Here is a 23,388-nt window from a genome sequence, read left to right as displayed (position 1 = left end):
TGGGTTTAGAAAAATGTGAGAAATTCCCCAACAAAAAAGGAAAAAAATGTGAATAATGTGAAAATCTAAAAAAATAAGAAAAAAAGTGATTTAATCAATTGAGTTATTTTTAAATATATGGTTTTTTATTAAATTTTGTTTTTTATTTTTGTTACTTTTTTTCTTCTTTCAATTCATCAATAATGTTGCTCTGCTTATTTTATGACTAGACACCTAAACGAAGTGATAGTTTTTCTATAGTCACCTACAAAAACAAAAAAAAATTGAACCAAATAAAAAAAAGAATTGTAGGTATTTGTTATTTTTCTACGCATTCAAAAAAAAATATTTAATTAAAACAAAAAGCAAAAAATATATAAAAATAAATAAATAAAAATAGCAAAAATAAATGTATACAAATATATAAGTGTGTGTGTGTGTATCAATTGATTAATTAGTTAATTAAACGTCATATTAGTTTAATAATAAGAATAACGACAATAATAGAGTGAATGAACAGTGATACATTAAATACAAAAACAAATAAAACTAAAACTAAATAAATAACAACAACAAAAAAACATGTAATAATGAATTATCATGATGAAATTCATTAAATTATAATAATAATAATTAAACTAAAACTAATAATTGTTACTACTAAATCATCTTATCTACTTAATAATGATAATAATAACATTATAAATTACATTGTTACATTTTGTTTAAATTAATAGAAATTTATCTTTTTTTATTTTGTAGTGTATTTCAAAGATATTTTGCTAAAAATTCCTTAAAGCAACAACAGCAAAATTTAAAGAAAAAAAAAGAATAAATATGTAACTAAGAAATAAAACTACAAAATACTACGCAGCAAATTAAGCCATATTATTATTGTTGTTCTTGTTGCTGTTTTTGTTGTACATGTGTATAGAGAATCACAACGTCTCTTTTCCTCGCACTCATACTCCTCTCTCTCTAGCCCATCAACATCATCACTGTCTGTCATTTAGTTCGTCAGAGATGCCACATGATTCTTGCCTATAAGAATATCATAAATTTTTATTACAAATTCTGCAAAATTTATGTTGAAATATGTGCATATTTTCGAAATCGTTCTTTAAAATATGAACAAATGAAAAATAAAAGGTTTCTAAGCAATACTAGTTCCTAATTGATCTCCCGAAATATATATATGTATATACCCGATATGGAAAATTTAAATTTTGAAATAGTACAGACTAGATTGGACTGTATGCTAGACCAGAGTCTAGTCTAGGCCTAAGACAATGTACTAGACTATAGACTACACTATTGTCGAGACAAAAGACCAGACTTTACACAACTAAAAACTGGACCTTCGAATATATTATAGACAGGAATACAAAGTGATGTTTTTTTACTACTATTTTTAAGTAAGAAAAAGTACCGAAAATATCGTGGGGATACCGCGATAAAAGGTTCTAAAGTATTTTTCATGATTCATGAATGAAGGGAGAATTTTCGGTTTCTGTTGAAAGTTGTATTTTTTATATAAAAAAGGTGTGCAAATAGTAATTAATTCCATTGTCAAAGTGAAATATGGCTAAAATAATACTACAAAATCGAAAACTGATGCTGAAATTCTATTGGAATCTAAATCATATGTGATAACTTTGAAAGAATAGTGTTGAGAAATTTACTTACAAATACAATTAGAAAAAGTATTTGATGATATTCTAGTAAAGTGAGCTCGCTTCCAAAGATATAGGCATTTAAATAAGATACTTCTTTAACCTCACCAGGAAAGTGAGAATCATTTAATGAACTTGGACTTGGTTCTTTTCACAATTAAAAAAGTGTTGAGAAATTAACTTTAATTAACTCGATTGGAAAAAGTATTTGATGAGATTCTAAAGTGAGATCGATTCAGAAGATCTTTAACCTCGCCATGAAAGTAAAGAGTTGAAAAGAAATGTAGATTTTTTATAATCTATTCAGGTTCTAATAATATCGCAGACTTTTTCCTTTCTGAAATTAAGCAAGTTGTATCATACATAATGGACAAAGAATGTGATAAGATGCAAAAATGTTGGGATTGGGTAATGATGCAAAATTTAACACAGAATCATTCGCTTTGAACGCATAGTATTGGAAAACAAACAATAGAAACGTGTAACAGTTTGTATAAGAAACAACTGTGTTGTGACATTTTATGATTGCTTCATATTAAAGATCTAATTTAAGTGCTATTAATCTACAAAGTTAGCAGCCAATCGATCTTTAATTATATCTAATTACACAACACTAACTACATATCATTAAACTATATCAACAATCTGGTAACATTGCGCTTATTTTGTATCAACACAACATAAAAATAACAAGAGAGCGGCTTTTACATATCGTGTCTCTAGTGTTCTCTCATAAACTCCTCTATTTAGCGCTAGTGTAAACACAAATGGGAAAAATTGTTCAAAACAAGTAAAATTCCAAAACACTACTGAAATGAAATTGAAAAAAAAAAAAAAAAAATAAATGAAAACAACATGAAAAAATAGAGTGTTGTTTTGTTACTCCCCGTTTGTATCACAACTCGTGTCGTCGTGTGTTTGTATGTTGTTGGTGATTGTTTTTCTTCAGTGCTCGCTGTGTGTTTGTGTACGTTTTTAACATCACCATACATAGATTGTTTTGTTTTATTATATTTTTTTCTTCTTCTTAATTTTTTTTATTTTTATTTCTTTTTCGATATGTATGTTTGTCGGTGGGTATTTGGTTCTCGGTCGTTTAATATCAGGCTTGACAGTTTACAAATATTTTTCGTTATTTTGGGAATTTTCTGTTGTTATATGAAAATTTTTATTCGTTTTTATTTTGTTTCCTTCTTATTTATAAGACAACTGGCAAGTCTAGTTGTCTCGGTGTCGTGAGTTCTTAGCTTTTTTTTTTGGGGTTAGAGCCCCAAAGAGAGATGCCACGCTCTTAATAATATTTATTAAATCCTAAGAGTTTATCAGCAATTCATAGAAATGACGAATACAAACATATGTATATGGGAATATGTGTAGTTTAATATCCCATTTTATTGTACCTTACTTCCCCAGTATAGAAATTATGGTCCCCTCCAAATATGCTTCGATACTCTTAACAATTTCATTCAAAGAAAAACTTTGATGAGTTGAATACCAGCTAATTTCTTTTTAATGGAACAATATGTTTGGAGTTATATGTTAGATGTTCAGAGATTGCTTTTAAGATCAATAATCTCGGAGTTCCATTGTTGGTGGCTTACTATTTCCAAACGAAATCTTGCTATTCTTTAATAATTTCATTCAAGAAAAACCTTAATGAGGAGGATGCAACACCAGCTAATTTGTTTGTACTGAAACGATTAGTTTGGAGCTATCTGTTGAATGTTCAGAGGTAGCTTTCAAGATCAATATTCTTGGAGTTCAATTGTCAGTTGGTGGCTTACTATTTCCAAGCAAAAGCTTCAAAATCTTTAATAATATTGGTGGTTATAATATATAAAATGTTGGACTTTGACAATAGATATCGGTCGGGTGAATTTTGAATATCAGTGATTCTACATATAGTACGGTTGACCACGTTGGTTAATGGAATACTGCTTTATTGTTAATAAAGTAATATTATTAAAAACAGTTTACCACGATGTGATCTCTTAGCTATCTAATCTCTGATTATAGCCGTCCTATTGTGTAAGCTACGAAATTCTCCAGCTTACAACTGCACCGTGGGACGTAATCGGGAGATAGATTCAAGAATAATCAAACAAACTAAAGACAAATTCTTCACAGATAATACGTTGGAAAGTCTAATATATTTATACCCATATAAAGAGGGAATTTCATCCATAACACTTGAATATATATATCCAACACCATGCAACCTTATCAGAGTCATTTATTGTTAAGAAATATTGAAAAAGAGATTTTGTTTCAGTATGAAAAAATATTTTAGAGAGTACTTTATTGGATCTCAAAGTACTTAGGTTAGATTGATAGGAGGATGTGTACTACATCAAATCCGAAGAAATGCACCTAGGCCACAATCGGGCCTGTTGTGAGCTCTTTATCTTGAAAAAAGGAACTGAATGAATTATTCCAATCAGTGTTAGTCAGAAATGTTATTTCCGGAATAACATCACTTCCAAGATACTTGGATCTATCTTCGACGAATGCCTGGCAGTGGAAAAGAAAGTGCTCCAGAGTTTCACAGAGTTTTACAGGTTCAACTCACTGTTTCATTATTCCAAGAGGTCTTATGGGATTCTCTCACCCATATTTTTAGTTCAGCTTTTGTTGCGTCGAATGGTTTTGCGTTTGTCAGTTTAACTGCCTTGAGCTCCCTTCCCTTAAAGCTATTACATTTGCTCTTTCGTTACCGAACCTTGCCTCTGGTAGAGTATTTCTTACAATCCAAAGTAGCTTTTTATCGATATACAGTTATATTTAACATAATTATGAGCTCTTCTGAGCTTTCTGATTTTATCCATTTTCAATAGGCTTCGTCCTTGGGTCAAAAGAGCGTGTGTGTGCCAAATTTCAACCAATTATCTTGAAAATTGCGACCTGTACCTTGCGCACAAGGCTTACATGGACAGCCAGCCGGTCAGACGGACGAGCAAAATCGACTCAGAAAACGATTCTAAGCCGATTGGTATACATACATACCTACATACATACTACAAATTATTTTAACAGACAGATTTACTACCGGTTTAGATTGTAGCCTTGAAAGTATCAAATAAGACTCGGGAGTATCACGGTACTTTTGCACATAAAATAGTATCAAAAAAAGTACCATCGTACCAATTTTGCCATCCCTGACTTTGCCTTATGGTTAAAACAACATTATCTACCTAAACGGGATTTGGTTTCAACCACATGTATAAAATAACGGGTACTAAAAAGAGTACAGACTCGGACTAGAGGGTCGCCGATTCCAGTTTATTGTTCCGGCTGACTAGAGGACTGTGGGATTGCAATAACACTAATATAAAGGAAGATTCAACAAAATAACATGTCCCAAGGGGAAATAAGCTTCTAATAAAAGACCATCTCACAGTAATTTCTCTTTCTCTAGAAATCAATAAATTTTCACCTTCTTTTAAAGTTATCTATTTAAATCCGCCTTATTCCTATCATCAATTTGTAGATATTTTGGGTAATATAAATCTAGTTAATTGGGCATTACATGGCAAATTTTTTAATTGGCAAGTCTATTTATTTGTTGTATTATTTATTTTGTGCTTCGGCATGTAAATATGTATGAGTTTCTGTTTTTGTTATTGCTTTAGTAGTGTGTGGTGGAGAACAATAAATACGGCGACGACGACAACAACGACTACGACGATGATGAAAACAAAAACAACAACAAATAATAATAAAAATAGCGACAAAATAACATAGGCGTAAATACACAAATAGATAAGCGACGGACAAGTCTAATAGGCTGATGCGGAAGCCCACAGAGAGACGGGTGTTGTTTTTAATACGTTCCTAAATAAAACAAAAATAAAATAAAAACAAATCGTAATAAATAAAATAATAGAAAAAAATATACATATATAAATAAATGTAAAGAGTAAAAGTGCTAAATCACTTTTCAAGTGATTCTTTTTTTTTATTTGTGTTAAAGCAGCAAAAAGGCAGTTGACAAAATAACTAACAGATAAATAAAAACATGAGTTTAAAAATCAGATGATTCGAATGATGCTTATAAATATTTCACATAAAATTCACAAATATTTATTTTGACTTGTCCCAATAGACAAATACCACGACCACCTTACAATTATCATAAAATGAAATAAATACATATTTAAAAAAAAAAATAAATACTACTGCAACAACAACTAAAAGAAAAATAAAAGTAAACTTATGATAAACAGAAATACTAGTCGACTGTGTGTTATATGGACAAAAAGAAAGGCAAAGCCAGACGAAAAAATAGACAGACACTATAGATAGACGGACAGACAGACAGTCAAACAGACAATAATAAAAAAATGCATACATGAAAACGTGTTGTGTTCAAGTGAGACGTATAAAAATTGCATGACGAACACACAACACACATACAGAACAACCTAAATAATAAATTTATTAAAAATAACAACAACAACACCAATAACAATAAATATGTGCATAGATATGTATGTATGTACCATTAAAAATATTTTGTAAATTGAGCTCAGCCGCTACTCTATTCTCTATACTCTAGTTAGTTATAAATTGAATTGTGCAAAGAATAGAATAAGAAATAAATACAACAATACAATAAAAATAATAATAATAATAATAATCATAATAACAATAATAAAATATATATAACAATAACAAAGTTTACTACGAGAGCAGTTTAAAAAAAATTAAATTTACAATCTGTGGTTAAATGATTGTCAAAAGTAAATTTTGATTTTATCACTGATCATAAAATCCATTACAAAGTCCGCTAGAAACGTAATGCTTTCTTAAATCAGGATAAAGTTCGGACATGCTGAATTCAATAAGAATTATAGCAGTATAGCAGAAAAGTGATAATCTTCAAAACACAGATTCTGGTTCGGAAGTGGAATCTGAAGGGTTTGAAACACTTGGTCTATCTTTACCGACTACTCGCAAAGAAAATTCGAGAAAAAAAAGCCAAGAAGTTGATTCATGATATAAACTGCATGTTAGGTTAGGTTGATAGGAGGATGTATACTATCAAATCCGAAGAAATACACCTAGGCCACTATAGGGCCTCTTGTGCGCTCCAATTCATAAAAAAATGTTTACTGAATCTATTATTTTTTTTCATTATTTCCTGAACGAAATTCCTCAGAATCTTCTAATCATTGTTGGTTAAGAATGTTATTTCCGGAATAACATCACTTCCAAGATATTTGGATCTAACTTCGACGAATACCTGACAGTGGCAAAGAAAGTGCTAAATCCATCAGGGATGGAAAATGTGATTTGGTTTCAGTATCAAAATATATTTTAGAGAGTACTTTTTTGGGTCTCAAAGTACTTAGGTTAGGTTAGGTTGATAGGAGTGTGTACTACATCAAATCTGAAAAAATACACCAAGGCCACAATCGGGCCTGTTGCTCTTAATCGTGAAAAAAAGAACTGAATGAATTATTTTCAGTGTTCAGAAACTCAGTTTCCTGAAGGTAGATCCTAAGAATCTTCCAGTCAGTGTTTAGCAGGAATGTTATTTTTGGAATAACATCACTTCCAAGATACTTGGATGTAACTTCGACGAATGGCGGGCAGTGGCAAAGAAAGTGCTCCAGAGTTCCACTGTCTGAATCTGCACGTCCAATTTTGCATGTGCCCGTAGTCGTGTTTGTCCACGACTACGAGCTGGTACCCATATGATGTGGGCTGGTACCCATATGATGTGAAACCTACCTCTGGGAGAGTATTCAGTTAAAGCTTTCTTACAATCCAAAGTACAAAATATATATATATATATATTATATATTATAATATATATATATATATATATATATATATATATATATATATATAATTATATATATATATATATTATATATATATATTATATTATATATATTATATATATAATATATATATATATATATATATATATATATATTATATATATTTTTTTTTTTTTTTTTTTTTTGCTAAAAGTTTGTAGTTTCTGCAATATATTTATACATTTTTAAATTAGAATGGGCGTTATATGTAGCCCTGAAAGTTGCAAATAAGACTCGGGAGTATCACGGTACTTTTGCACATTAAATAGTATCAAAAAAATTTTTTGCCATCCCTGAAATCCATAGATTCATTAAGACTAGTATAACAAGAGTATACAACCTTTTGTGAGAGCCAAAAAATAGAAAAATTATACTTTTGTAAAATGTTCAAACTAACCTCGTACATACCCATATACTTGAAATGATGCAAAAATTTATGAAAACAAAATCTTGAAGCATCTACAAAATAAAAAAAAATACAAAAATATTTATTTTTATTTATTAATGTTTGTATTGTAAATGTGTGTCTGTATGTGAATGTATTTAAATTGGTTATAAATAATTAATTATTAAAACAAAAAATATACAACAGCAGCAACAACAACATAAACATAAAAAGCAGAAGGGAAAATACAAAAACAACAAAAAGAAAAATAAGAATAATAAAAATCAAAACAAGTGTATGTAAAAAAAGTAAAATCTACAGTTAAGAAATTCATGAAATCAATAATAAATGAATGGATATAGAATAAAATAATAATATAATAAAAAACACAAATAAACAACATTAAACTGTAAAGAAATACACAAATTGAATCATATAATTTATATGTGAAAAAAAGCAGGAGTGTGTGTGTGATGTGATGTTTGTGTCTGTGGCAAAACCCAAAACAAAACAAAACAAAAAAAAAGAAGCAAAGAAAATATTTTAATGAAGTTCAATTATTTTAAAGTGTAATAAATGTGAGAAGTGTGAAGTTAACAACATCATAAAATCAACAACCACAACACAACCAACAGATACAACAACACCACACAGAAAAAGTGAACAACAAAAGATATACAGACATCATCATCACATTCTTAAAAAAAGTTGAGTTAAGGACCAAACAGAAACCAAATATTTCGTCATCATTCAAGAAAAAAAAAAGAAAAACAAAGGTACGTAAGTAAATTTAACTACCCAAACAAAATTTATATTTATGCGATATCTGTTTGTTTTGCCACTCACTACTCAGTTCGACAGTTAGTCAGTCAATCAGTCAATTTTATGTTTTACTACTCTTTTTTTTTTCTTTGTTTTTTTTTCTTCTCCTGTGCGAGTAACTCTTAAATGTCTTAATACGAATACAATAACAGGCAGTCACAGGGACAGACGGACGGGGAGCCAACCCAACCTTAGTTTATTACGTTTTAAGTTGAAAGTAGGAAAAAAGAATTTTATAACGTAGTTTTACAATGGCCCTTTTTTTACTTCCTTTATATTGCCCCATAAATCTTGACGTATTAAGAAATTAGTGTTAATGTCCAGATAAATGGTTCATAAAGTCATTAATTTACGCCTGCCCTTAGTATATGTTTATTTCTTTTAATGTTCCTTTAAGGTTTTAAAATAATTTTTATGTTTTAGTTTTATATTTAACTCTCATTGGAAGCTGTCAATGAATTAATTTTCTTGTTGGTTTTTGTGGAAAAAAAAACAAAAGTCGGAGAAACATTTCACATATCAATATTTGTGTATTATGATTTTTGAAACCTTATGTACACTGAAAATAATCCATGCTCAACTTTACGAAAAAAAAAATTTCGTAACTTCTGTTTTCATAATATTTACGAAAGTACGAAAACCTTTCGTAATAATTTTTTCTTAAAATTTAGCGAAATTAAACGTAATGATATTAATTAAATTATGATTAAATAAAACTACAACATTTTTATAAAATTTAAGAAAATGTATTATATTATTCACGAATTATTTTCATAAAAAAATTGATAATTCGTGTGGAGAATAATTTTGAACTAAAATTAGAAAATTTATTTTAAAATGAACAAGAATTTTTGAATAAATTAATATTTCGTAAATTTTACCATATTTATTCAAAATTCACTTTTTTTCAATTTATGTAAATTGACTTTTTTCAAGAATATTTTCCATTATAATAAAATATTTCATACAATTTCGTATATATATTACGAAAGAATTTCGTGGTGCGAAACAACGTACGATTCGTACAATGTACGACATTTTTCATATATATTAGGCACGGATTTTTTCAGTGTACATATATGTTAAAATCAATATCATTTCCCTACAAGAGGAGAAGCATACGGTTCTCAGTTTTGACTATATTACCCACACATGAAGGTGCCTCCGACTAACTAACATTTTAACCTAAAGTTAATATTTTTTAATCATTCAATACGAAAGTCGTAGGATCGATTCTTTCCAGAGACTCTTGTAAAACACAACAGGCTCGATAGCATCTATTACATAAGATTCTCCTCCTTTTAAACTAACTAAGATAGGTTTTAGATTTTCTTACAGAAATGAGTTGTTTACGAGTGACTTACTGAATGAATATTTAATCTGCGGATTTACTCTCGATTCCAACAGAAAAATGCTAAAAAAATTTATCTTAAAAACAGAAGCATTTTCAAAAGTTGTGTCACCAGGTTTTACCATTAAAAGGTTAAAAATAAATGGAATTATCTAGACTCATGTGAAGGGCACAATTTAATATAGGTTTCTTTTAATGAAACTCAATCATTGGACACTTAGTGCAAGGTAGTCATTAGCTGCGTTTGGTGAATTATCTCGTTCCATAATCACAAGCTATTGAGTTATTTTACAGATGTATCTAATGCCAAATTGTCCGGATCGAGTGTGGTTCTTATGTCTACTTGACACTTTGCTCTTTGTAAACTATCATATTTTCCAACCAACAACCATTGAAGCTGGAGTATTCGATCATTTTTATGCTCCATCCATTCATCTTGCATCCAATTCATTTCGCTTTGGATGTCATTGAGACATGAGTAATAAAAGAGTGAAAGTTCTTGTAAAGAACATTTGTAAAGTTTAAAGGTTACATGCATTTTAACCTGATCGCACTTTTTCTTACGAGCAAACAATGTATGAAGAACTTTAGACCAACATTGAATGCGATTAAAGCACAATTAGAATGAAAATCAAGTAATATTTCCATATTCGGCTGTGCCGAATCTTTTATACCCTTCACCAAGTATGTTTTAAAAAACAGTTTTTATTTATTTTGTATCTCTGCACACATGTAACACATAACATACACACACACACGAATATAAACTATAGCCGAAAGAAATATTAACCGTTGTACTGTAATACCACCGTCAAACTGTATTACCACCCTCAAACAAATATCAGCTGTATTACCAACATATTACTGCGTTATCTTCTTGTTCTTATTATACTCACTTATCTTCGTGAGAAATGAACAGCATGCAAACATAAAAAATACACAGCTGAATAAAACCAAATACATCTCCACACGCACATCTTTATCTAATTCACAGTGTTGTTGTTGCTTTTTTAACAAAGCATGAAAAAAATGTGGCTTTTTTGATGAAATTTTCAGAGGTTGTCTCGGATTTTTGCTCACGATTTTGCTGATTTTAAATAGCGATCTTCTCGAAAGCATGTCTAACAGAATTATTAAAGATTCGGATCTCGCCGATATCTGGGGACCTCTAAAAACTGATTTCAACAGACGGACATGGCTTAATCGACTCCGCTATCTATAAGGATCCAGAATATATATACTTTATAGGGCCCGAAAATTATATTATAGAAATTACAAACGGAATGACAAACTTATATATACCCTTCTCACGAAGGTGAAGGGTATAATTACTCAACAAAGAATATAAACTATTCCTTGAATCGTACATCTTTCATGACTTTTGAACTCTCCTTCTTGGACTTAAGGAATATGTATAAAATTATCTGGCAAAGTACATATTTCATGACTTTTGAACTCTCCTTCTTGGACTTAAGGAATATGTATAAAATTATCTGGCAAAGTTCGGAAGGGTTTTAGATAATACAACAACAGATTTTTAATGGCTTTCATAAACTCTTGGATACATTAAACTTTTTTTTTCAATTCCCTAAAGATATTTACGAATTTTGAATAAATATTTTGTTAATATTTAAATTTATAGATTTTTTAAATAACCCAAAAAAAATCTGTTTTTATTTTTATGACTTTATATCTCTTTATACCAATTCCATAAAAACGGATACACAAAAACAAATAATAAAATGAAATAATTTTAATAATATCCGCGTACGAGTTGACTGTGATGTGATGATGACTGTTTTTTTGTTTTGATTAAACGTTTTTAATTGTTGTTTGTCATTTTGAGAGTGAAGTTGAAGAAAATATAAAAAGAAAAAAATAAATCGTAAATAAAAACCGGAAACCGGTTAAAAATACCAATGTTAAATAATTTGAAACACTTGTTGTTAATGTAAATTACTTCTATCGATAATAATTTGTTTCGATGATGTAAGAATTCTAATATCGATAAACAAATGCATGTAGGTACCTACATTAGGAAACTTTAAATTTGCCATCACTATTTGCAATGTGGTGGTCATAAACATGAACCAATATTTTTTAATGTGGGCGTTATACAGTGCAATAAAAATGAATTATTATAAGTTATATGATTTGTAGGCGTGTCCTAATTAAAAAAACACAACAAAATAAATCGGATTAAGTAAGCAGTTCTTATGACAACTAAAACAACAAGTTCATCATAATAGTTATTACTGAAAATATAATAATAAAAAAGAAATAAAACATTCATACAAACATACAATGTGTGTAAATTTGAATGTTTGTACATCGTGACTCAAATAGGATCTAATTTTTCGTCGTTTAGCCCTCTTTCTCGAGTCTGTATATTTGTTTTTGTTGTTATTTTTACAAGTTATACATATTATTCTTATTTCATATCTAAAAAATGCGTCATTGATTACGCACGCACGCAAACAGCAATACAAAAAAAATAATAATAAAAATAAGAAAACAAAAACAAAAAATCGACAAAAATAATAATATTCCTCCACATTTGTTTTGTTGTTTTTTTCGCAAATCCAACGAGCGAGACGAATAAGTAGTGAGCGAATGAATAACCAAACGATGGTTGGAACTAAGAAAATAAGCGTACGAAAAAATTAATAGTAATCGAAGTGCTGCCAGATTAATCATACCTTAAAGTCGGAGTACTAGTTTTAAGATGACCTTTAGTCAATTGCAATAACTTATGTAAATAACGTCTATAAAACTAGATGTTTTTTATTAATGTATCAATTCGTCAATATTTTAAATCCTAAAGGAATAAAGTTGAAATACCTTAGCTTGTTAAATTATGTTATACCTGCATAATGAACAATTTTGGGAATATATCTATTATAACTTTGTGGAATATCCGACATGATAATAAAAAGCTGATGTACGAGATTAAATTCTAATGTTGTAACAATAGTTAGGACATCGAAATAAGTATGACCAGTCCCTAGTATTAAAGTCGTAGCGTAGACCATGTTTCCAGTTTAGGATCATGGGTCTTTGTATCTAAATGACGCAATTCAGGTAGTATCCTGCATGTTATTCTCCATTTCTATTCTATGCTTCGTCAATAAAATAGCCACTTACAAAAACAGGTGGTAAGTCCACTAAACCAAAACCCCTATTCACAAATTTCTTCGAAAAACATATAATGCTATCGTTGCTATTGGTCAAAAGTGGTGAGTATCGACGAGAATGCTGCTTCTCAACTTCTGAGAAGTACAATTTATCCAAATTGGTACGATGGTACTTTTTTTTGATAATATTTGATGTGCAAAAGTACCGTGATACTCCCGAGTCTTATTTGATACTTTCAAGGCTACAATCTCAATATCAGATTATCGTTTAACCGGTAGTAAATCTGTCTGTTAAAATAATTTTTTTTTGTATGGGAACTTTCAATATATCGTTTTGAAATAACAAGAGAATTAGAAAATGGGGATAAAAGTTTCTTTAAAATATGAAATACTTTTTAAATTTTTTTGGCACTTATTCTCGAAAATGCATCAAATAAAAGTTGTAGGAAACAGCTACTAAAGTACTCTATAATTTTAGTAGCTGTTTCTCTTCAATTTTATCAGACAAAATGTAAAAATAGTTGAAACCCTGAGACTATGTTAGACGCTTCTATAAGATTATTCGCTGAGTTCGAATGTTACTTCATATTTTCTCCATCACATCTGGAATCTGAGATATTATGTAATGAGTTTTAAGAAATCGCAATTTTTGTCACTTTTCGAGACTTATAACTTTATAACATCATATGGGTACCAGTCCACTCGGGAGTAGTCGGTAACGAAAGAGCGAATGTAATAGCTTTAAAGGGAAGGGAGCTTAAGGCAGTTAAACTGACGAACGCAAAACCATTCGACGCAACAAAAGCTGAACTAAAAATATGGGTGAGAGAATCCCATAAGACCTCTTGGAATAATGAAACAGTGAGATGATGAGAGCAAACGAAAAATATCCTCAAAATGGGTAAGTCTGAAGTTAGTATGATAGTACGTATTCTGAGTGGACACACTCAGAACATTTATGCAAAATTGGACGTTCGGATTCAGACGTATGTAGAGCATGTGGAGAGGACAGTGAAACTCTGGAGCACTTTCTTTGCCACTGCCAGGCATTCGCCGAAGTTAAATCCAAGTATCTTGGAAGTGATGTTATTCCGGAAATAACATTCCTGACTAATGTTATTTATGTTATAATGTTACTTAGGAATTACCTTCAAGGAACTGAAAAATAATTCATTCAGTTCCTTTTTTCATGATAAAGAGCGCACAACAGGCCCGATTGTGGCTTAGGTGCATTTCTTCGGATTTGATGTAGTACACATCCTTCTATCAATCTAACCTAACCTAAATACTTTGAGATCCAAAAAAGTACTCCCTGAAATATTTTTGATACTGAAACAAAATCTCTTTTTCCATCCCTGATGAACATCGATTCGTTTTATAGATATATGTATATGTAGATCGTGCCATGTTTTTATAGACTAAACATGATATTACAATCTTGACGATGTCTGTTTATCTCGTGAAGTATTTTTAAAGACGGATTCTACGTATAAGGTCTAAATGAATTATGTTTTCGGGAGTTAATTGTGGAAATTTTATTTAGATAGTTTAAATGAAAATACAATCATTATTATATTTGGAATCTATCAGTCGAGGAAGTGCAAGCACGAGTTAATATCCTCCGATCCAATTTTTATGACTCGAGCACACAAAACGTTCGAAATTCTAGTAATTTCGCGAACCAAGCTCTGTTAGCTTGATATAACCCCAAACTAATAAGCATACACTAACATAAAGTATAGAGGGACAATTTCACTTTTAATTTGTTGCAAGTTGCGTTTGATTCTGACAAAAACCCTTCTGTGTATAAGGAGAGCTATTCAAATGTCTGTAAAGTGTAATTAAATTTTAAGTTAAACTCTTCTATCTCTGGCAGCCCTATTTTAAACGAAGTGTTTTATAGTGGTAAATAAGTCCAGTCATTTTTGTGATTTTATTTTCTTTTTGCTCTCACTCACTTGGCGGCTCTATTTTTTGGTTATACTTGTGCTGTGTGTGCCCCACTTTACCGTCCTCCACCTCGTCTAAGTGAACCCAAAATGTGCTTCAATTCTTGTCGTTTACTCACTGTACACTATTGTTTGTTTTTCTTGTACAGTTTTCAGCATTCCTCTTCACATCGTCATTTGTTTTTTTCATTTTTTGGTATTTTCTTTTGATAACCATATTCGCATTTGGGACTCTCGTGAGCGTGCGTGTTTTTAAGTTGGTATGAGTTTTGAGTGTGTGTGTGTGTTTTGAGAGAATATGTTTTTTTTTCTTTTTCAAAAGACAAGTTTAGAAACACGAAAATAAAAACAAAAACAAAAGGCATCGGCTGCGTCTACAGCGAAGTCGACGTTTATGTCTGCGCCAAAATTAACTGAAATTCTTACACTTCTTAATATTTGAATTGTTTTTGTTGTTGTTGTTTTAGTATCAAGATTTTGTTTTGCTTCTTTTTAAATAGATACCTATTTGTTGTTTGTTTGTTCATCTGTCTGTTAGTTTGACATTCCATTCATATGTCCGTCCATCTGGTTTGGTGGCTGGCTGTCTGTCTATCTAGCCGTGTGTATGTGTATGATTTAGGAGCGTGTGTCGGTTGTTAGTCCGCTTGCATTTAGTTGATGAATACTTTCGTACCTATCTTGTAAGCATGATAAGCGTTGTTTGAAATGCGATAATCGTTGGCTTTTTTCTCACCTTAAGCAATCGCATCGGCCGCAAAAGCAAAGCACATTTCTCTATTTGATTCACTATGAAATTTTGTCATTTATCATTCATTCATATATTTTAACGCTACTCTCTCCATCTCGCTTTCACTCACTCACTCTCTCTGTCTGTTTAATATTGAATGACACTCTATTCCACATTTAGGAATGTGCAATTGAATGTTTTTATTATTTTTCCACCCGTCTAAAAATATGTGTGTTCGTGTGTGTGTGGTTTTTCTTCATCCACAACAATAACAATAACACATTTATCCATGTACATTCATCTACAAACTATCGTATCTGTATCTGTCTATTGTATCGCCTCATCGTATCGTATCTGTAAACAGTTCATTCATAGACTCGTCTCGTTTGTAGCGAAGTGTACGTTTTGTAAAACTTATAGTGACTGTATAGTAAAGTGAAATGAGGTTCGATGTTCACGTGTGTGTGTGTGTGTGTTTGTGTGTTATTCACACTCATAACGTACGTATTCAATATGAATATTATTGCTGTAATTCATCAATCCATGTAAAATATACTATATTGGTATTTATCTATCAATCTCTTTAGCTTTACATCCATCCATCTTTTTACAACCAAGTATTTTCAATCCATTGAGCAAAAACCTTTAACTTTAAGTTGCATTTTATGTTGTTTGTGTTTTGTTTTTCTAGTTTCCGCCCTTAATTTACTCGTATGTATTTTTTAAGTTGTTTTAATAATTTTGTTTTTTCTTGTTATGTTTTTTTTTTTAATTTCATACATTTTTTTTAGATTTTAAGAATTCTCATAAGAGCAATAAACTAAATTGAAGTGTTGCCATATGATTTTTTCTATTTTGAATCCAGTCTTTAAAACATCATTAATACAAGGTATTTTTTAGAACCACACATGTGACAGGAAATAAGTGCGTGCATAACTTTAATTTCACATACCTACAATTTCGAACTTTTGCTCAATCTTATAGGTACAATAAGAACTATAGCATAAATATTATTCATAAATTGTTTACATCCTTAACTTTAGTTGTTAACATCAATCTATGTTGTTGTGTTCACAAAGTATACAGAGGAGTCACCTATGACGTTTAAAAAAGTCTAAAATCAGATGGTGTGTAGCTTTTGTGAAGCTTGTGCATGAAGAGAACTACAGCCAAATAAACAATGTGAAACTTGTGTTGAAAGATATAGAAATAGTTTTTTTTTTGCTCGTGACGTCTCTGTATACCCTGTGGTTGTCAAAAGCGGGAGGTCCACACCAGAGATACAAGCCGAAACGGCTCAAATAGGCTGCGCCGCCGCCCACTTCTTTCTGCTCAAAAGCTAAGTCGGCTTAAACGTAGCCGCTGATAAAGATTGGAATGACACATGTATTTCGGAAAATAAGACCTGGTTCACACTGGGAAACTTTTTTTGGAAACTTTTGATTTTTGTGTGTGAGAGAAAGAGATCGCTGATATTTTTTTCTCTCACACACAAAAATCAAAAGTTTCTCAACAAAAGTTTCCCAGTGTGAACCAGGTCTAGTTTTACCAATTTAAACGGAGTTGCCACTATTTTAAATTCTTATTACAAATTAAAAAGAGTTGCCACACAATATTGTGCTAATATTAAAATAGTGAAAAATCTTATAAATGTATATTTTTGCAGAAAAAAACTTATATAGAGACAGACTATTATACATATATCTTTCAATATATTAAACACTTATAAGGTAAATTTCTGCAGAAAAAGTTAAATTGAGCCGACAATTTAGCCGCAGATATTTTCTATAAGCCGCCGTTGATCATTTTGCATAGGCTTGTATCTTCACACTAGAGTTCTATAAATGGACTTTCGGATAATCGAACAATTGACATTTTGTCGAAAAATGTAGAAATCGACTATTTTATTCCAAAAAAGTCAAAAACTCGACTATCGTCGACTTCGTAAATAAAAGTCGAAAAATGTCGTAAAAAGTCGAAATGTCGGAAAAAGTCGAAAACTCGAAAATAGTAGAAAAAGTCAAAAATAGTCGTAAATTTTAAAAAAGTGGAAAAAGTCAATAGTCGGAAAAAAGAAAAAAAAAATAGTCGAAAATAGTCAAAAAGTCGAAAAAAGTCAATAGTCGGAAAAAAGAAAAAAAAAATAGTCGAAAATAGTCTAAAAGCCGAGAACTCGAAAATAGTCGAAAAAAGTCGATTTTGAAAAATGTCGAAAAATCTTCTTTGCATAGTCGAAAGTCGACTTTTCGTTTCAACTATAGAACCCTACTCCACACCACGTGTTCTACAAATGGATTTGTATATTATGAAGTTATACTAGTCTTTAAAGAATGATGTGAACTAGTGCCGGTCTTTTACCCCAACACTTTTCTAACGAAATGTTAAGCTAGTTTATTATCAATAAATATAATATATTTATTTCTCTATTTCCTATTAAAATTGACTGATTCACCTAACGTTCAGGGAAATTTATAATAACTTTTGATTAAAACATAATTTCCGAGAAATTTTTTTATTTCTTCATAGATTACAAGAGAAACTTGTATAAGTAAAAACTTTGTTTACTTAAATAATAGCATTTAAACCAGTGACTTAGTTGTTGTAATAGGTAAATAATTGTAATAGCTATGTTTTTGTCGGAAGTTCTTTTCTTGGGAAAAGCTTAAAAGATTTATAGATAACAATTTTAATTATTTAAGAATTAGAGGTCCGTAGCTAACATTGATGTGTTGTGGAAAGATTTAGCTCTTTGATCTAATTTAATATCCTAACCATATAAATCTACTAGAATGATATCATCGAATTCTTGAAATATTTATTGACGAAAGAATCTAAACTCTGAAGGAATTCACTTTAGAACTTTATTTTTTTTGAAGAAAGAACGAATCAATCCAATTTTGGATACCAAACGGTATGTAAGGCGAAACTTTTCTAAATAGTTTTTAATAGCTATTATGGCCGATCTTTGTCATAATGAAATATTAAACATTTATGTCTGTCCACATGATATTCTGATCAGATTACATTAGCTAACAGATATAAACCACGGAATATTACAATTTCGCTATGGAAATTGTAATGTTCCTTCGTTTTATCGTAATAGATCGATTTATCATCGAATGTTTTGATTCAGTGTTAAAATGAGTTTTTTTTATAATATTTCGGATTTCCAATTCTTCAATGTCTCTTGACTTCTACTTGTGAGGTACCCAGTCTACCTGGTTTTAGAAAAATCCTGCTGCTAAAATAGCTTTCAATAAATTGAGAGTTCTTGGTGAATTTGAAAACAATATTTATGGAGTAATGCCTCTAATTGTTTGTCATAAACATATTGTCTTTTGGAAAGTTCTATTTCCACCAGAACACAAAATGGCCAATGAAGGCTTTCTTCGGGTGTGATGTATCATATATCATCCTTCTTTTAAACTATGTACTTAACTAACTACTAAAGACAGGAGCCGCATCCATCTGTTATAAATCCTGCTTATGTTCCCAGTACATAGTAGATATATACATATATGTTTTTCATTATACAGTGAATCAACTAAGTTTTTTGCCTACCTTAAAAAAAATTAACAAAAAACCTAAAAAAAGTATTTTACTTTATTGACCCAAAAAATTAACAATACGTTCACATTTTATCAAAAATCTCGTTAATTAATATAACGATTTTACTTTTTATAGTAAAAAATTAAAAAATACAACAAACAAATTGCTTTATTTTGCTAAAAATAATTGTTCAGATAAAGTTTTTTCTTAAAATTTATAAAATTTTACATAGGCAAATTACTTAATTGATTCACTGTATTCACATATTATTATCGTTCGGAGTTTGGCAGTGTTTGGTCCCGATAATGTAAAAAAATGTCAAAAGAAAAAATTAAATTGTAATATTTTTATATTCATTATTCTAAAATACTTTATCTTTTCTATGATCAATTTCTTTGGTGGTGGTTTAATAAATGCACTTTTTTAAACCCCTTTGACTTTAACCATCTGAGGAAAATTGGCGGTTCTAATGCATCACTAACGAGACAGTCAACGTTTTAAAAAACGTTAACTCTGGTATTTTATTTTCTAAATGAATTTTTGTGTCTCGTCTCGCACATGCGCTTTTTGTTGCAATTGAATTGTTTTTAGTTTTTAAAGCAAATCGTTAGTTCGAAAGAAAACAACTTTAGTTTTTATTTTTTTTTACTCTTTTGCTTCTTCTTCCTGCAGTTGTTTTTGTAGTCGTCCACGTTTTATTGTTATTTTTGTTATTTTCCTACTACATAGCTGTTTTTACGGTTGAATGTCTGTCTGCTCTGCTTTTTAGCTGAATGTTTTCATTCTTTCGTTCGTTCTTCCTTTCTTGCTGTTTGTGTAAGAGGGTTTGTTGTGAGTGAGCGAGTGTGCTCGAGTATGTATGTATGTTTGTGTGTATTATTTTGGCTATTACGCTTTTGCATATTTTCGGGGTCAACGTCATCTTGAGGGTTGTTTTCGTAATATATTTTTTTTCGTTCTGTTTTTCAAATTTTATTTTTATTTTTCTTCCATCACATCATGACTGATATTGGCGAATAGTCGACACCGGTATCTTCTTCTTTACAGTCGTGTTCTTCGTCGTTGTTTGTTTTGATTTTTGTATAAAAGTGTTGTTTTGAAAACAAAATAGAACCGATAAAATTAAGGAAAAAAAAATTGTGCTAAACTAAATACATACAAACAGATAGACTAATACAACATAAACATAATACGAGCCTTAGAAATGCGTTCTTCTTCGTTCGTATTTTGTTATTATTATTGTTGGTATTTCTTTTCTATTTATTCGCCCAATACTAAGTAACTACTACAACAACCACATACATACATATTTGCACGAATATGGTATGAAGGTGTTTCACAGTGAATCTAATTAGAAATCATTTAATCAATTAGATATTTTTGACTATAAACAATAGAACATTTTCATTTAAGACAAGATTCATCCTAAAATACTTATAAGAATGTATGTACTTAAAATGGAACAAGTACCCTATTGCTCATTAGAAAATTCCATAATATCCTTATCGAACCCATACTACTCGTATCTGTTTTTTTGTTGTTTTTTTCTTTTTGCGTTGTTTTATAAATACTTACTACGCAGTATTCTCGTCTCGTAAAAATACAGACATAAAAGGATATCACAAAAAAAAAAGTTTAATACCTATTTTGTGAGGTTAGATTGGTCTTGGTAAGCAAGAGGACGTTTTTTTAAAGTCATAGTCATTAATTCAAACTAGAATTTGCTTTTAAATTTAAAACATCTTATAGGTTCCTTTATGGTTGTAAACAATTTGTTATTAAATACCCTTGTGAGCCAAAGAATAGGTGCGAATTTCTATTGTTTAAACCTTGTCGAAAGACAAAATTCGCACCTTTATTCATGTCTAATTGTCTAGTCAATAGCCTATTCTTTTGTATATAGCGTAAATTTGTATGTACTAGTTTATTACTACCAATCACACCTTTTTATACCCTACACCACTATAGTGTTGTAGTATACCAATCAGCTCTAAATTTGTCCGTTTTGTCCGCCGGCTTAAACGTAGCCGCTGATAAAAATTGCGATCACACTTGTATTTCGGAAAATAAATTCACCAATTTGAACGGAGTTGGCACTATTTCAAATTATTATTGCAAATTGAAAATTCTTGCCACACAATATTGGGCTAATATTAAAATAGTGAAAACTCTTATAAATGTAAATTTTTCTGCAGAAAAAACTTATATAGAGACAGGTTTCTATATAACAGACTTTTATACAGAGATTTTTTAATATAATAAACGCTTATAAGGTCAATTTCTGAAGAAAAGTTGAAATTGAGCCGACAATTTAGCCGCCGCCGACCAAAAATGAGTACGCCGCCGCCGATCATTTTACATCGGCTTGTATCTCTGATATCTTAGGCTCATAATTACGTTTGATGTTCTATTATATTAACCAAAGTCAGCAAAACTATGTTTTATATAACTTTTAACGACACTACCGATTTACGACCTCTGAAACATATATTTGAAATTTGGTCCTATGAGGTGCCGTGGTTCCTGAGTTCATCGATTACGATAGGTAGATAGATAAATAGATAGATAGATAGATAGATAGATAGATAGATAGATAGATAGATAGATAGATAGATAGATAGATAGATAGATAGAATCTTAGAATCTAAGAAAAGTTTTATCCGCGTTCATGAGCTTCCACTAGCATCTACATCTATATTAAAGAAGCAAACAGAAAAGGTGATTATAGGAAAAGTTATTGCAAAAAAACATTTCCGCTGAAGTTTGAGAGACTCACGGTATGCAATTAAGGGTTAAAGCTTAACGAAATAGAACTTTAAATATTTATATGAATTTAGAGAAATTTGCAAGTTCTTTCGATTCGGGGATAAAGCAAATCGATTTAAACCAAGCTGATAAATGCTTCGTTTAAAAATTTAATAATTTTGTTTTAGAGAAATTATTTTGGATTTTTATTTAATGAAATGTATTTTCATAATTATTTCCTTAATACATAACGTTTGAAAGTAGTCAAAAAAAATGTCCTAGGGAACCCACTAATACACATATGGTGTGTTTTCTCACAAATACATACTTCTTTTTGTAAAACCTAATAAATGTTTTATGTTTTAATGATAGTGTTGGTTACGCCTATTTCGTCATACAAACATTAACTTCTTTTAAAGAGCCAAACTTTTTTTTAAAGAAATTTCTTATTAATTAAAAAAATCCATCAACAGATCGGCAGTTCGTAAAATGTCTAAATTGTTTTTTTGTTTTTCAAATGAAAAACAAATTCCAGATATTGTTGTAAAAAAAAATACCAGACAACAACCATAAAAATGTTCCCATAGTTTGTTTTGTTTGTTTTCCATCAACCTTGACATTATTTTTGTTGTTTCACTTCATTTTACTTTCTTTTTCCATTAAAATAAATGTCTGTCTTCTACATTTTAACCTTAAAATACATTAAAAAAAAGAGAAAATTACAAGATTTAACGATCGACAATGAGCTAAAAGAGCGACTGATCTTTTTCTTTACGTTTTTCTTGTTGTACCTAGTTACTTTTATAATTTTATTATAAATAGTTTTAGTTTGTTTTATATGAGTGTTGTGTTGTTTATATTTTCTTTTGTTTTAATAATCCAACCAAACAACCAATCGACCAACCAACCAACCAACCAATCCACCAGCCAACCATCCGTCCAAGCAATTCATTCTTAGATATTTGTGTCTTGTTTTATGTTCATATACATATATTTTTTAGTTGTTGTTGTTGTTGTTATTGGTAGGTGAGTGTGTTTTTGTTTTTATTTTTGTTGTTCGCGTTCATTGTGTGAGCAAGCGGTTAATTATTTTTAGTGTGTTGTTTTGTTAGTTTTTCTAAATTTAGTAGCTTAGTGCAAATATTTTTAAAATTTATTTTTTTTTTTTCATCTGAAAATTTGTGGCACGCTATTTTTACCAAAATTTAAAAAAAGCAAAAAATTAAAAATAAAAACAATAAGTAAA

At 30.1% G+C, this 23,388-nt stretch overlaps 1 protein-coding gene across 4 annotated transcripts in view; it reads left to right on the top strand.

The window, feature by feature from the left end:
* Positions 1 to 23,388, top strand: part of LOC111677709 (insulin-like receptor) — a 42,136-nt gene that overhangs the window by 1,082 nt on the left and 17,666 nt on the right. For 2 of the 4 annotated variants that reach the window (XM_046949193.1, XM_046949192.1), the window contains exon 2: positions 8,070 to 8,638. The gene's annotated coding sequence lies outside the window, so the exon portion shown is untranslated. Of the gene's footprint in view, positions 1 to 4,693; positions 5,562 to 8,069; positions 8,639 to 23,388 lie in introns of those variants that run through there. The other 2 variants (XM_046949195.1, XM_046949194.1) reach the window with 2 other exon arrangements.

The sequence above is a fragment of the Lucilia cuprina genome, chromosome 4, assembly GCF_022045245.1.
Source record: "Lucilia cuprina isolate Lc7/37 chromosome 4, ASM2204524v1, whole genome shotgun sequence".
In the NCBI taxonomy this organism is placed as follows: Eukaryota; Metazoa; Arthropoda; class Insecta; order Diptera; family Calliphoridae; genus Lucilia; species Lucilia cuprina.
Note: the sequence above shows the minus strand (reverse complement) of the source record. Positions and strands in the feature narration are given on the sequence as shown.